This window comes from Narcine bancroftii, chromosome 10 (genome assembly GCF_036971445.1).
Source record: "Narcine bancroftii isolate sNarBan1 chromosome 10, sNarBan1.hap1, whole genome shotgun sequence".
Lineage (NCBI taxonomy): Eukaryota > Metazoa > Chordata > Chondrichthyes > Torpediniformes > Narcinidae > Narcine > Narcine bancroftii.
Window position 1 is genome coordinate 86,566,105 of NC_091478.1, and position 14,837 is coordinate 86,580,941.

General features: G+C 38.1%; 1 long non-coding RNA gene across 1 annotated transcript in view; it reads left to right on the top strand.

Moving 5' to 3' along the window:
* The first annotated feature begins 8,487 nt into the window (after positions 1–8,487).
* LOC138743995 (uncharacterized) overlaps positions 8,488–14,837 on the top strand; it is a 34,487-nt gene continuing 28,137 nt past the window's right edge. Inside the window, exons 1-2 of the long non-coding RNA XR_011345175.1 lie at positions 8,488–8,572; positions 9,083–9,170. This is a non-coding gene — a long non-coding RNA (uncharacterized lncRNA). The remainder of the gene's footprint in view (positions 8,573–9,082; positions 9,171–14,837) is intronic.

Genomic DNA, 14,837 nt, shown 5'->3' on the forward strand with positions numbered 1-14,837 from the left:
TACTAATCTCTCTTTGGGGACCTCTACTTTAGTTATATGGGATACTTTGAAGGCTTTTCTTAGGGGCAAATTATTTTATATACAGGTAGTTCCCCGCTTACAACCATTATGGGGACTGAAGAATCAGTCGCGTATCAGAATGGACGTAGGTCAGAATTTTGCCCACACATATGGAATACCAAAGTCTTAAAGCAAACTTTTTAATCAAATCTTTATTCATTGTAGATTTAATGATAAAGCTGACTGAACTTGTTGATTAACTTTGGTGAATGTTTCCACATTGTGGTCCATGTTTACCTTGTTAGTTGGTTACCTTGTTCTGAGGTCCTGGGGCTGAGCACAGCCATATTGATTCCTGTGCCCATGTGTGAGTCTTTGGTTGGCGTATGTGCAAGTCTTTAGTGCGTTCATGTATTGGAGTTTGGTTGGCACATGTGTAAGAGTTAAGTGCACTGACACTTTTGATTTTGCACCCCTAACTCTCATGCATGTGCCAACCAAACTCCAATATGTGAACCCACCATGCATGGACCAACAGAAGATTCACACATACGCACAGGAATCAAGATGGCCGCACCCAGACTATAGACATTGGGATGCCGACTAACAAAGTATGCACATGCCCTGCATCCTTGTTATAGTTTGTGAAATACAGCATAAACTACATAAATTTTACATTTTTTTAATGTTTTTAAAAATCCGGTTGCATGTCCAGATGGATGTAAGTCACATAGGTACTGTTAATAAATAAAGGTAGACTAATAAAGAAAGATCTGAGTTAATTAAACAAATCAAACAGTTAGATCAACAATATGTTCAAACTAAAAACTCAGATGTATGCAAAAAATGGATTGAACTTGAAACTAAATTTGATTTTCTCTCAACATATCCAGCAAAATTATAACTTGAAATCTAAAAGTCATTTTTTCATTCACAGTGATAAATCTGATAAGTTTTTGGCCAACCAATTGAAAGGATCTGGTGCAAAATTTCACATCATAAAGGTTTGTAAAGATAATGGCATTATTTGGAGTTAAACTGTACATTTAAAAGATTTTATTCCAAACTAAACACTTTTGAATATAGGAATGATGGTAATTTTATGGAAAATTACTTAGGCTGATTGAATATCTCAAGATTTTTTCAAATAGTCAAATCAAATTGGATGAACCTATTTCACAAGAGGAAATAACGGTTGCTATTTCCTCATTACAATCTGAAAAGGCCCCTGGACCCAATGGGTTCCCTGTGGAATTTTTTTTAATTATTTTCTCAATTGCTCACACCTTATGTAAGGTGTTTGCTGTTTCATTTAAACAGATTCATTTAAAGAGGCTTGCATATCTTTAATTGCAAAGAAAGGTAAAGACACAATCGAATGTTTCTCCTATAGACTGATCTTCATACTGAATGTCAAGGCTAAAATTTTGGTCAATAAGATGGAAAACATTTTACCATCAGTTATTTCTGAAGATCAAATGGGGTTTATTAAAAATTGATATTCCTATTTTAATATATTTCATTTAATGAATATTATATATTTATCTGGGAAAACTCCTGAGTGTATTCTTTCATTGGATGCTGAAAAAGCTTTTGATCGGGTAGAATGGACATAATTTACATCCCTTGAAGAATTTAATTTTGGTTCTGATTTTATTACATGGGTTAAACTATTGTATTCATGGCCATCTGTCACAATTCTTACTAATTTACAACAATCTCAACCTTTCAATCTGAATGTGGCACTCAACAAGGATGCTGATTAAGCCCTTTATTATTTGATCTGGTGATTGAACCATTGGCAATTGCATTTCATAAGTGGACAACATCTTGGAGATATGGTGAAAGGGTTTGAACATAGGGTCTCTCTTTGTACAGATGATCTCTTACTTTCCATTTTGGATCCAGACACCTCCCTTCCTCATATGATGTCATTGGTTCCACAATTTAGTCAATTTTCAGGATATAAATTGAATGTGCATAAAAGTTCTTCCATTTAATTTTTCTGCAGCAATGTATGGTGGTTCTCCTTTTAAGGTTGCTAAAAACCAGGTTACCTATCTTGGTATTATAATTACAAAGAATTATAAACAACTTTTTAAGAATTATCTTCCTAAACTTAAACAAGTGAAGCATTCCCTCCCCCAATGGTCACCTTTGTCCACAATTCTAGATGGCCATATAAATTCTATTAAAATGAATATATTATCTAAATTTTTATATCTTTTTCAATCTGTTCCAGTATTTGTTCCTAAATCGATTTTTGACTTACTTGACTCTGCCATATAATCTTACATATGGAAGGGTAAGCATATTCACTTTAATAAAGATTTTTGACAGAGATCTAAGAAAGATGATGGATTGGCTCTTCCTAATTTTAGATTTTGTCAATATATGAAGTCTTACATTTTGGTCCTTCATTCATAATCATTCTAACTGACCATTGTGGGTATCAATAGAGCTGAATTCTTCCCCCCGCCACTAAAAAAAATTTCTAATTCAGCACATCTTGGCTCTTCCATTTTTAACCAAGTTAATAGATAATCCAATTGTTAAATATTCTATGAGAATTTGGGCACAGTTTAGAAAACATTTTGCATTTCATAATTCTTCTCTTTCAAGCCCTATTGTATCCAGTCACTTTTTTCAACCTTCTTTACATGATGCTATTTTTCAGAGATGGTATAGAGAGGGTATTCAATGCTTTAAGGATCTGTTCAATTATGGAATATTTGGATCATTTGAGCTGCTTTCTGCTAAATTCAACATGCCCAAATCACAGTTTTTTTAGATATTTGCAAGTCCGGCATTTTCTTGATTCACAAGTATCTGATTTTCCAAGAGATTCTAAATCAAATTTTGTGATGAATTTTCTAGCTTGATGCCTTCTCATAAAGGTTTAATGTCTATTATTTACAAAAAATTGTTATGTTTGAATCAAACTTTGTTAGTAAAAATCAAAAATGCTTGAGAACAGGATTTAAATTTGACGATATCAGATGTTGATTAGGACACAATTCTTAAGTTGGTTAATAGCTCTTGGTTATGTGCTCATCATTGCTTAATACAAGTCAAAGTGGCACATAGAGCACATTTGTCCAAGGCTAAATTGTCTCACTTTTATTCGATATGAGTCCCTGCTGTGACAGGTGTAAGAATGGAGAAACATCATTAATTCATATGTTTTGGACTTGTCTTAGTCTAAATAAAATACTGGAGAGAGGTTTTCCGTACTTTATCAAAAACTTTCAATATAGATTTAATTCCAAATCCTTTGGTGGCCCTCTTCAGTACAATGGGAGGGAATGATTTTCCTTTGTCTCTCGTTCAGAGTCATGCTATTTCTTTCACCTCTCTTTTGACGAGGTGAGTGATTTTACTTGAATGGAAGGATGCTGTCCCACCTATTCATGATCAGTAGTCACGTGACATCATGTCCTGTTTGAATATGGAAAAGATTCATTACTCAATGAATAATTCAGATATAAGATTCCAGAAGTTATGGAGGTAATTTATGACTCATTATCTTACTTTTTAATTATAATTAAATTACAAAAAGATGAAAGAACTATAGAAGAAGAATAATAGCTACTTCAGATATCCTAACATAAATCAATATATATCGCTGCATCATAGAACTATATAACACAAGGAGATACATTCAAGTCATCAGGACTGAGAAGGCCCTTTGAATGATCAGTCATGCCTGGCTTCATTCCCCTACTTCTTGGTCATAACCCAATATATTTCTTTTATATTTTTTTTAACAGAATCATTTTGTGTCAGTTTTTCCCACTTTCTGAGTAAATAGAAATGTCTCATTTTTCCCTCTGGAGTTTTTCCAAATCAATGTTTTCTGGTTATTTGCTTATTTAGCAGAGAGAGTAACTTAACTTGACCTCTCTATCAAAACTTCATAGTATCTTGAAACCCCTTAATCTTTTCTATTCCAAAGGGAATAGGTTGTTACTTGTCCAATCCATTTCATAATTAAAGCCCCTCATAACTTCCCAGTAAATGTCATCAGTGCTCTTTAGAAAGGTACTTTTGTACTTCTATAATGAGCCTTACTTACTGTCCTATGTATGAGATGTCTGCAAGTCTGCTCGCAAAATAAATTTTTCCTCTGTATTTTTGATGCATGTGACGAGAAACTTGAATTTGAACGGAAAAGAACAATTATTTGTGTATTTGTAGAAATTAATTTCATTCCCTCTCCCCTTCCCAAGCCAAAGATATAAATGCCTCCATCTTAAATAAAGTGATATTTTGTTGAATGGTGTAAGAATTCTGCCATTAAAGTTGTCCTTTCTCCACTTTACATTTGGATGGTCAACATTTACAGCTTTGTTGAAATCATGAGAATTGCCATTCACAAGGTTTACATTGAAATGCAACCCTCTGGTTCTTGAAGCATTTTAAGTGAACAATATCGCTCCCTTTATTTTAACTATTTAAAATTTGTTGTGAACATCTCTTGAGGTTTATTCTCAGCTAATCAAGTTACCCAAAGCACTGCAGTTTAACAAGCATGAACATTAAGGTTTAAATGAATTGCTTGTCTTGTGTGTGCAGCATACAGAATAACCTCAGCAATAAAAGCTGACTGTTTTAGACAGATGTTGTTGCAGGATGCCAATTAAGGCAAATTAAAGCATGTATGCCATATTCTTAACAGACCTCCTTGCAATGTTTCATTTTCCTTAGACTTCATAATGAATTTGAGAAATACATAGAAAAGAAGAAAGGGCAGCGTTTTAAGCAAAAATAAAACTTTCCCTGTCTATTTTTCTGTGCGAAGGAGAAAATGTCAGTTTTTTTTTTAATGCTTAATGAGCCTATCAGGCCTAGAGTGCACTGACTGTAACATTTCAGTTAATTGGATACAATATTATCTGCCTTCAAAGGTTCTCCAAGGAAATACAGGGGCATGAAGACATTCAGCAGTTACCTTGGAATAGATCACTTCCCTTCAACAGTCCAGGGCATTTTGTATGGTATTTCAAAAGGAGTCAGTGAAGACGGTATGTCAGAACTCATCTGTTTCATCCTGTGGAGGCTGACATTTCTTTTGACAGCTAACAATAGAGCAAGAGCAAGCAGTGGTCAACTGATAATCAGTTCACACCATTTATTTATTCCATCTTAGCCTTTCAGCTGAACATCATGCCAGTTCTTTCAATGTATATATTTTTTAAATTACCGTACAATTAAAAAGGTTAAAGTGGTAAACAACTTACAAATATTTCTTCATTGGAACAGTTTTGTTCTTTGATATAATCTCATTCTAATGTGGTCTTTATTGTCGTTCCATTTTAGACATAACAGGGAAATGAAAAACTACGATGTCTGAAGAATAACAGTAATTTCCTGAGGAAGCTAAGAAGTTGCTGCCTTTAGACTAATTTCAATGTTCAAAAGAAACCAACAAAATAATAATGCATAGGATCAATTTTATACATGGAGCATTGGACCAATTATTGGATGTTACAGGATCATAGCCCCTTGGAAGTGAAGATAAAGAGATAAAGGTTTATGGTATGGCTCATTGGGCATATCATTGAGCATAAGATTAAGGAAGTCATGATGCAGCTGAATAGAACTTAAGTTAGGCCAGTTGAAGTATTGTCTGCAATTCTGGTTGCCCCATTGCAGGAAGGATGTGAAGCCTTAGAAAAGGGTAGGGAAGAGATTTTCCTGGATGCTACCTGGATTAGAGGTTATGAGCTAAGGGGGAGGTTAGACAAAATTGGATGAATTTCTCAGGAATGTCAGAGGCTGATGCAAATTTATAAAACTAAAGAGCTTAAAAAAAGATGTAAGATGAGGTTTTCTTTAACACTGTGAGATGAACTGGGATTTACTAGAAGTTTCCTGTACTGATGACTGGTCCTTCCTCCCGCCTCCTCCCCCGGGAGCCCTTATTTAACCGTGGTTTCCCGCCTAAATCCTGAACCCCCCCTCTGAAGCCTATTCATAAACTCTACCTGTGTTGTAAGCTAATAAAAGCGTCAGTTCTCCCTCCAGTCGAATGTGATCTTTTATCTACGCTACACACTGAGGGTGGGTGGTACCTGGAATATGCTACCAGGGGTAGTGATGGAAGCAGATACAATAGTAACATTTAAGAGGCTTTGAGATAGATGCATGAATATGCGTAGACCATATGGATATGTTTCATATGCAAGCAATAAAATTTTATTTGGACATCATGTTCAGCATGGAAATCATAGGCTGAAGGGCCTGTTCTGTACTCTCCTATGTTCTGTTTCCACCAAACTCCAAGTTCCAAGCAAATCTTATTTGATAGACGTTGAAAGAATCAAGAGTAGGGGCATAGCACAGGAAAGTGGCACTAAGGACAAAGATCAACAAGGAGGGTAAGAATTGTATACTCCTGCCTCTATCTTTTTTATGTTTGTGAGTTATAAATACATGTTATTAATATCATGTTACTGGTGCTGTCCAAGAAATGAATTTAGAATATATAGTATTCTGGCAGAATTTAATTATTCTAACATTTTTGTGCACTCAAAAAAATACAGAACAATTTACACTCAAAATTCTTCAATTGCCCCACTTCATTTGAGAACTTGGTAGTTCACCTCCATTTAAAAAAGGAAAGAATTATTTACAAGTATTTCATTTGATTATATGTATAATATAAAAAGATGATGAGTTACTCTGAGTTAATCACACTACAAATTCATATTCCAAGCACTAAATTGTGCAGAATCTGGTCTATTAAATAGCTGAAAAAAACCTGGAACTCTTCAGCTGTTAAAGAGAAAACTGGGTGATAGATATATTTTTCTGTGGTGACACAATGACAAAAAACATGATCTTTTCTCATCCCACATCTATCTCGTCTGTTTATATCCACATCACTGCTCTCAATAAACCTTATACAACATAGCCTTAGGAAAAATGTTGGACTATTTCCAGTGTGGAATATATTACCATTCAATGTGTGCATATAAATTTTATCAGCTGGAAGTGTACAGATTATTGCAGTTAAATCTTTCTTGGATGAAGTTTAAGGCGCAGAGCTTGACATAATCATTTGGTCTCTGAATTATCAGCCTGCCATTATGTCCTTTAGATGCTTTGCTGAAAGGAGGATATTGCACTGTTGTTAAGTCTCACTGGAGAGGGTAGTGACAGTAAAAACAAAAGGGAACAAAACTGAGAAAAATATGCAATTGGTTGAGTGGAGGAGGCCGATGGGTTTGTGCCAGTTATTGGTTTTCACACTTTATTTTCTATTTGATTGATGAGAAGGGTGTTTCATGTCTGCTTGAGCCATCCGGCTGTTTATGACCTGATTTGTGATCACTAGACTAAATGAACAAAATTAGAAGAAATGTCATCCAGTCACACAGTTTGATTTTTCTTTAGATCGTTTGCTTGTTCTGCTGTCCTCTGGCAATGGTTGCCATTAATTCAAACACAGCCAGAACTGAAGCTTAAATCTGTTACATCAATAAGACAGCATGTTCAACTAGTTATACAATATTGAAACCTTGTAAAGCCCAACCAATAGAACTGTCAGGAACTAAGAAAAATGACGTCAATGGACTGAAACGAGCAAACAAATGGCTATTGCACAAGATTTAGGGAAGAAACGTGTTGCAGATCAAATTTTCCATTTGCTGTTTATTCAGTTCACATCTAAAGCAAATGGATTTAACATGATTTTGTTAATGAATTGTTATCAATCAACCAATCAGCCAACCTTATATGGACTCAGATTTTATGTTTATCAGCAAAGAAAGTTTTATTCCCATAATTGTAAAAGGCCATTTGTAAATATTTTATTGAAAACTGCTTTGTGTTCAACGGTTGCAATCACATTGAGTTAGCTGATTATTATTTAGCTCAGAAGATTGCGTTTTAAACTAATAAGGTGACAAGGTACTGCTGCTAACAACATAATTGGGAACTTTGACAAGTGTTACTTGTGTTATATGAAGAAAATAGTAATTTACCTAGTAATCGTTCATAACTTCGCTATTTTAATAGGCAATCTAGTTTATAGATTTTACAGTTAAGATATTGAAAGCTGATTTTCTTTCTTAATGCATCAATAACAATAAGGTTTGATTAGTTTTTGTATTCCATACAATTACAGAGCTTATGTGTACTGGCAAATATAGATCATCAGCTGTTCAAAACAATGAGATGTTGACATGCTAGAAATCTTCAATTCTCTGCTCTGCAGTTGACTTCATTCATCAGTTTGATGCTTCAAGTTCAAGAAAATTAAACACAAGGCAGAATGATAATGGTCTACAAGATGCATTCCACCATTTAAATTAGCTCCCAAAATGAAATATTCTGTTGAAGAGGAGCTAAGGGCCTATCCTCAGATGGATTATCATCTCCAGACCATGGCAATGAGCCAGCTGTGAGTACTGTTGGTAACTTTAGAAATTGGATTGCAACGTTTTTTGGTGTGAAAGCATTTTATGTGCCTCTTAAAAGATTCTAAAATTGGTTAGAGCAAGTGTCCGAGTGTTTTGTGCCCTGAGAGATGCCCTAATGTGACTTGCAAGATTCTCAACAGGACCAGGTAAAATTCAGCTGACCTACTGACACTTAACAATCAAAAAATTTCACCCACTGTTAAAAGCAGATTAGCACATTCCCCACGACAGGTAGACAGCAGGAACACACTGTGTCTGCCTTTGGGAGGGAGAGAGTGAGATTGAACAAGAGCGAGTGAGTGTGTGTGTGTGTGTGTGGGTGTGTGTGTGTGTGTGCGAGAGAGAGAGAGAGATACAGAAGGGAATATGTGAGGTAAAATCATCTGAAGAGTCTGACAGGAGTTGGCTTGAGTCTTCTGCTGCAGGAAGGAAAATAGAGTGCACGCATACACACATGCACACCTTTGCACAAACACACGGGGTTGATGAAGATCATCCTCTTCATGGGCAGAGGGCCACAGAATTGCCAACCATCTCTCCAGTAGAGAGCAAGAAATGTTTATTTATTAACAATCAAATATTTTGCTAAAATTCCTTTGGTACTGATCAGCAATACCTATTTCAGCACAGATGTAACTCTCTTTTTGTCTTTGCAGGGGATTGTGAGAGGCTCCCTCTCACCTATACCCATCAGTAGAGTGCAGAATGGGCACAGTTCAATGCAGCAGAAGGGGAACAGGAAGAGTAAGTGCACCATTATTCCTGATTCTCTCCACACTACCAGCTGGTAGCACAGCTGGGGACAAACAAGGTAATTTCAAGGATGTACAGTAAAATCCCCTTTATCCGGAATTCAAGCAACCAGCCAAAAAAATGCAGAGAAAAACAAGTAAAATATACAAAAGCTTAAAATTGGTGCCCCCTAGTGGTCAGTGGCACCAATCATGCAATACAAAAGCAACTGGCAAATTCACTTATTTATCATCTACCAGTCCCCATAAGTGCCAGATACTGGAGGTTTTACTGTATGTCATGGATAGGGATACCACGCCCTGGTGTGCTGCAACTTGACATGTGAGTTAGAAAGCTGGTGATATGGTGAAAAGTCACACATCTGTACTGCTATTATTGTGTTGACAACCAATTCCAAGGGGATGGGTAAAGGTAGCAGGTCTCAAACCACGTAACTCTGGGTCTTCTCAGTTTTGGGTATAGAGATTGAAATGGGAAGTCTTGTTTTGGGTGCCAGTTGATTAGTGGGAATACCATTGCATACGCGGTACACTGAGAGGTCAGCTGATGTGCTAGTTCAGGACACTGACATCGTCCGCACAAGGTCAGCAACTCACCCCCTATCATTGGATCTCACTCACTTCACTCCCTCAGGCACTTACACTTGAGGAGGGAGACCAGTCATGTACACCTAAATTCCAGTTTCAGCCAACCTCGAATGCTTCTTTAAATATAACAAGAGGCAATTATTTGAAGCCAATTCATTCAGAGCAAGAGCCACTCCTGGTTCACGGTGGTCACGTGTGCAGACATGAAACGATAGGGAGAAGCCTTCTACCAGCAACCAGAAACAACACACAATATAGCTCTAGGTCACCAAAATCTACTTGCCAGATGATCGAAAGACTCTTAGATATTTAACTTTGATTTTACATCACTTTAAATTATTTTTGTCATAAATTTCAATAGCTTCTTTTTTGGGATAATCAACACTTTTTATGGTGCACAGGGAAGTGGTCTTACAAGTGATCCTTCAGGTTGTGATGGTGTTTATTGCATGTGTTTCAGGACTACTCGCTAAATAAAGGTTGTGCTTGGTTGCTACATTCTAATAGAGGATGCTTTTCAACTGATAGGGATTACCTCAATGCAATATAGTTCATGAGCGGGAAATGAGTATAACTGATGCCATGACTGTCGTGTAATTCAGGCGATGAAATAATATTCTAAACACAATCTGCTGGAGGAGCTCAGCCGGTCAAGCAACATCAATGGGAGAAAAAGAATGGCCGATGGTATTTGGCCTGAAACTCTTCCACAAGACTGGGGATATGGAGAAGAGAAGCCAATGCAAAGAGGACAGAATAGGGGATAGGACAGGGCCCAATGAGAAATTGATGAACCAGGGAGAGGTGAAGAATGACAGATAGAGACAGAGGATTGGGAGCAAGGGAGAAAGAGGCAAGAAAAACAAAAGAGTGAAACACAAAAATCTGCAGACACTGAGATTGTAATAAAAGCACACAGAAAAATCTGGAGGAACTCAACTGGTCTCACAGCGTTCATATCTTGAAGAAGGGCTCGGACCCGAAAATCAGCCTCTTATGGATGCTGCGAGACCAGCTGAGTTCCTCCAGCATTTCTGTGTGTTTTTATTAATAAAAACAAAAGGGTCAGATGGAGGAAGATGAGTCATACAGGATGGAGCAGGTAATGAGAAGACAAGCCTCTGGCCAGTCTCCAATCCCAAGGTTTTAGTTTACTAGTTTCAGGTGATGAATCCCCTCTCTCTTCCACATCACTTCCACTCTTATCCCTTCACCCATTCCCTTTTTCTCATCCTCCTCCACCTGACATTTTCCTTGCCTCGCTCTCTCCCTTTGTCTGGCATTTGCCAATCTTCTGCCTCTGTTCAACATGCTTCACTTCTCCCTGGTTCACCTACCCCCTGTCCTATTCCCTCCTATCCTGTCCTCTTTACACTGGTTTCTCTTCGCCGCATCCCCAGGTTCATTTAAGCGTTTCAGCCTTAAATGTCGACCATTCTTTTTCACCCACTGACGCTGCTTAACCAGCTGAGTTCCTCCAGCAGATTGTGTTTGGCTTCAGATTCTATCATCTGCAGTCACCTGTGCATCTCCAGATAAACAGATATGACCTCTAAGACCAAATTGTTTCATATCTTTAGATTCTTCTCCCCACTTTGTGAAAGTTTGCATGATGAAATGAAATATCTATTTTATTCTGTCTATTCTTTATGATTCTTCATTTCTGCTTGTAATTAGAAAATACAACAAGAGGTATTGTCAGAAGGGGCCGGATTGGATGATACCTTGGTGATCACACTGGTTGGGGTGAACAGAGTAAAATTTGACTATTCATCATGTGGCTGCCAGATGGCTCTGACTATCATAAAATTCTTTTCATGGCTGCTGGCTGATCAAGTGCACCTTCAGGGACAGGAAACACTTTCTGTTCATGGACAGATTGGGATCCTTTCTGAAGAAATGTACAGCTAATGGCAGCCTTGGGAAGTTAGCAATGCTGTGACTCTCAATACCAGAGATCTCATCGATTGTTCAGTAAACTCAGAGTACGCAAAGTGGACACTGTGATCAGAGACTTGTGGGTGACCTCTCCAATGCTGTGGTGAGCAGCAATTAAGGCAGTCGTCTTAAATGATCCTAAATCTAGGATGTTGAGTATACCAAGACTTCTACCTCCTCAGGAGGAATGTCACTCCACAGTAAGTCACAGATCTCATTAAAGGTAAAACTTCCATTACTGTCATGTAATACTACATTTAGAATGTAACATTCATGAAATTCTTTATCTTTGTCTACCACCACTTTGTCCAGCGCCCCTCACAGAAATGAGGCCCCACCAACTTGTGGCCCCTGGTTTAAACCAGTGCTCTAACCACTGAGTTATCAGAGCCTAGATGATTTGAGCAGTTTTGATCTAATACATTGCCCATCTTAGAAGTCCAGATACAATTTTATATCTCTGAAGACTGTGAATGGGCATTTCTGTCCTCCTGCCTCATGGTTCTCAACCCATCCTGAATCACCTGAGGCAGCTAGCCTGAAGTTTCCAAAGCAACGTCATCTACCACTGAGGGATTAACTGACTGAGCAGCTAAGCTCTGCAAAATCATTCTCTTATGGCTTTAGCACATTCTGTGGACTCTGGGAACCTGTTGTCAATTCGGGAGCTGCCAAGTGAGTTCTCCCAATGTCAGCAGAGTGTTACTTTAAATCACAAATCAACTAGTCATGCTCCTTACTTTTTCTGTGATTGTTCAATGAGAGGTTCCAGCAGCTTCAATGTCACTTTGTTGAAATGAGCATTTGACAAAGCACATCTGAAGCTGGGGAAAAATCTAATAACAGAGTATAAGCAGAAGTGGCCATTCCATCCATGTTTTTGGCACAGTTTCACTCCAGTAAACTATAATACTGAAATGGGTCTGCTGCATAATCTCGATAGTTATTTTGTGATGAAAATACAAACAAGAGTTAGCCGGTTAACTTGGTGTAGTTAGACAGAGAACAGTTCATTTTAACACTCTGCCATGCAACCCAATTCCACTCAGTAAATCAGAAGTTAGCACTTACAGTAGAATACTCCATTTAGGAGACCCGACCTTCATCCCGTGATCATTACCTTGATGAAGGACTCAAATCTGAATTGTCGGTTATATATCTTCGCTATATAAAGTAAACTGACCTGCTGAGTTTCTCCAGCATCGTATTTTTACTATCTACAATTACTTGTCCTATCATCTGATCAACAGCATTAAGATTCATGATTCATTATCCTTTGCACATTATCGTATGTGTTCAAAAGACATTTGGGCAGGTACAGTAAAGCCCCTGTTATCTGGAAATTCAAGCAAACGGAAAAGAATTGTGGAAAATAAATAGCTAAAAAATACAGGTTTAAAATTGGCATGCCTCACCGTCAGTTTGCTAATCGCACAACACAAAAATTCATGCAATTGGAAAAGTTCACTTATCCAGAATCTACCGATCCACATTGGTGCCAGATACTGGGGGTTTTACTGTAATACAGAAAATGAAATATTTCACAGAACTTCCTTCTGCCTGCAGTTAGGCGGGCAAATAGCCATTGGTATTGCCCGGTAGCCCTTACAAGAAGAGAGAAAGAGAGTCCCTTCAGAGACACTATGTGTCTGCCAATTTGCCTCCATTGCTCCCATAGCCTCTGCAACTGTACAAACCCATTTGATTCCCTTGGCAACCTGAGCTCCAGGTCCAAAGCTCCAACACAATCAGGAAGCCTTCAGCGTCCAAGGCTCTTTAGGAGCCCTTCTTGCCATTGGCATCCTCACAAATCCCGGTTCCAAGTCGCTGACCGTCAGTAGCCTGTGGTTGTCCTTCAGCCACAGAGCCCCATGCTGGTCTGCTGCCGTGGTCACTGTTCGGTAGAATTGTCTCCTCTGCTTCTCTTTCCCATCTGGGGTTGGGGTGGGGGGGGGTGGGGGGGGGGGTGGGGGGGAGGAGGTGTTGTCTCCATTCTTAACTTTTTCTCCCTATTTCTGGTGCTCAATCAAACGAGCAACAACCAAAAAAGCAGATATTTAGAGCAGCAGTAAAAAAGCCCTTGAGACAGCACGGTAATATTAAATTATAACTATCACATGGATATCAATGCCAGGCAGTTCAAGCAATGTAACTTAACTTTACACAGGACAACACCAATAAGCAGTATTAGGAATAAGAGCTCTGAGCTGCAAAACCTACCCACTGAAACAGCATCCAAGTAGAAATGACTAGGAAATGCAAGGCATAAAAACAAAATGTGTGTCTGCTTGAAGAATATTTTTGCCATATTCTGAATTCAAATGAATTTTAAAAGCCCATGAAGCAAGGAAAGAGGGATTATTTGAGAACTTTATAATATAAGATGCTGAAATAACCTCTGCAATATCTTAGGAAAAGCATTAGGTGTATGATAATATTTATACCAACAAGCCTGAACCAGTGGAGAACAAACTCAGCAGCAGAAGGATATCTTTGCCTGAGAAATCGATGGTCTGCCTGCCGCTCTGTCAGTTTGGTTTCAATATCTGAATTTCTTTCTTGTATTTGCCAGGATTTTTTTTCCCTCTGTGAGCATTGATATTTAACATATTGTCAATGGCATAGCTGGGCTTTGAAAAATAACAGTAAAACTTTACACAATATTGATTTCCTTAATTTAAAAATAGATTGATTTCAACTACAGCGAACACTGTATTCCAGCTTAAGTAGGGTGGCCGTCAGGTAGACACTACAAAATATCACCCCATTGAATGGTCACTCAAGGCATTTTTCAGGGGTATCTCAATATGAGCAGTCAAAACACCATCAACTGCAAATCAAAGTGACACCTGATCAATTGTACATGTGAGAGCCTAATATGGTTACAGGACAAGTTTTAGTAAGAATGAGGGCAAATGGGTGCAGGGCCCACTGTAGTGCCAACTGTTAAGCAGTTGGTTCTTAAAGATACCACCACAGACTGCTAAAGGACAGATAAAGCTCTGAAGAAGAAAGTAGCCTCGCAAGTGGGCACCCCGGTTAGCATAGCAGCTAGCGCTACGCTGTTACAGAACCAGCAATCAGGACCAAGGTTCGAATCTCACACCTAAATGTTCTCCCCATGTCTGCGTGG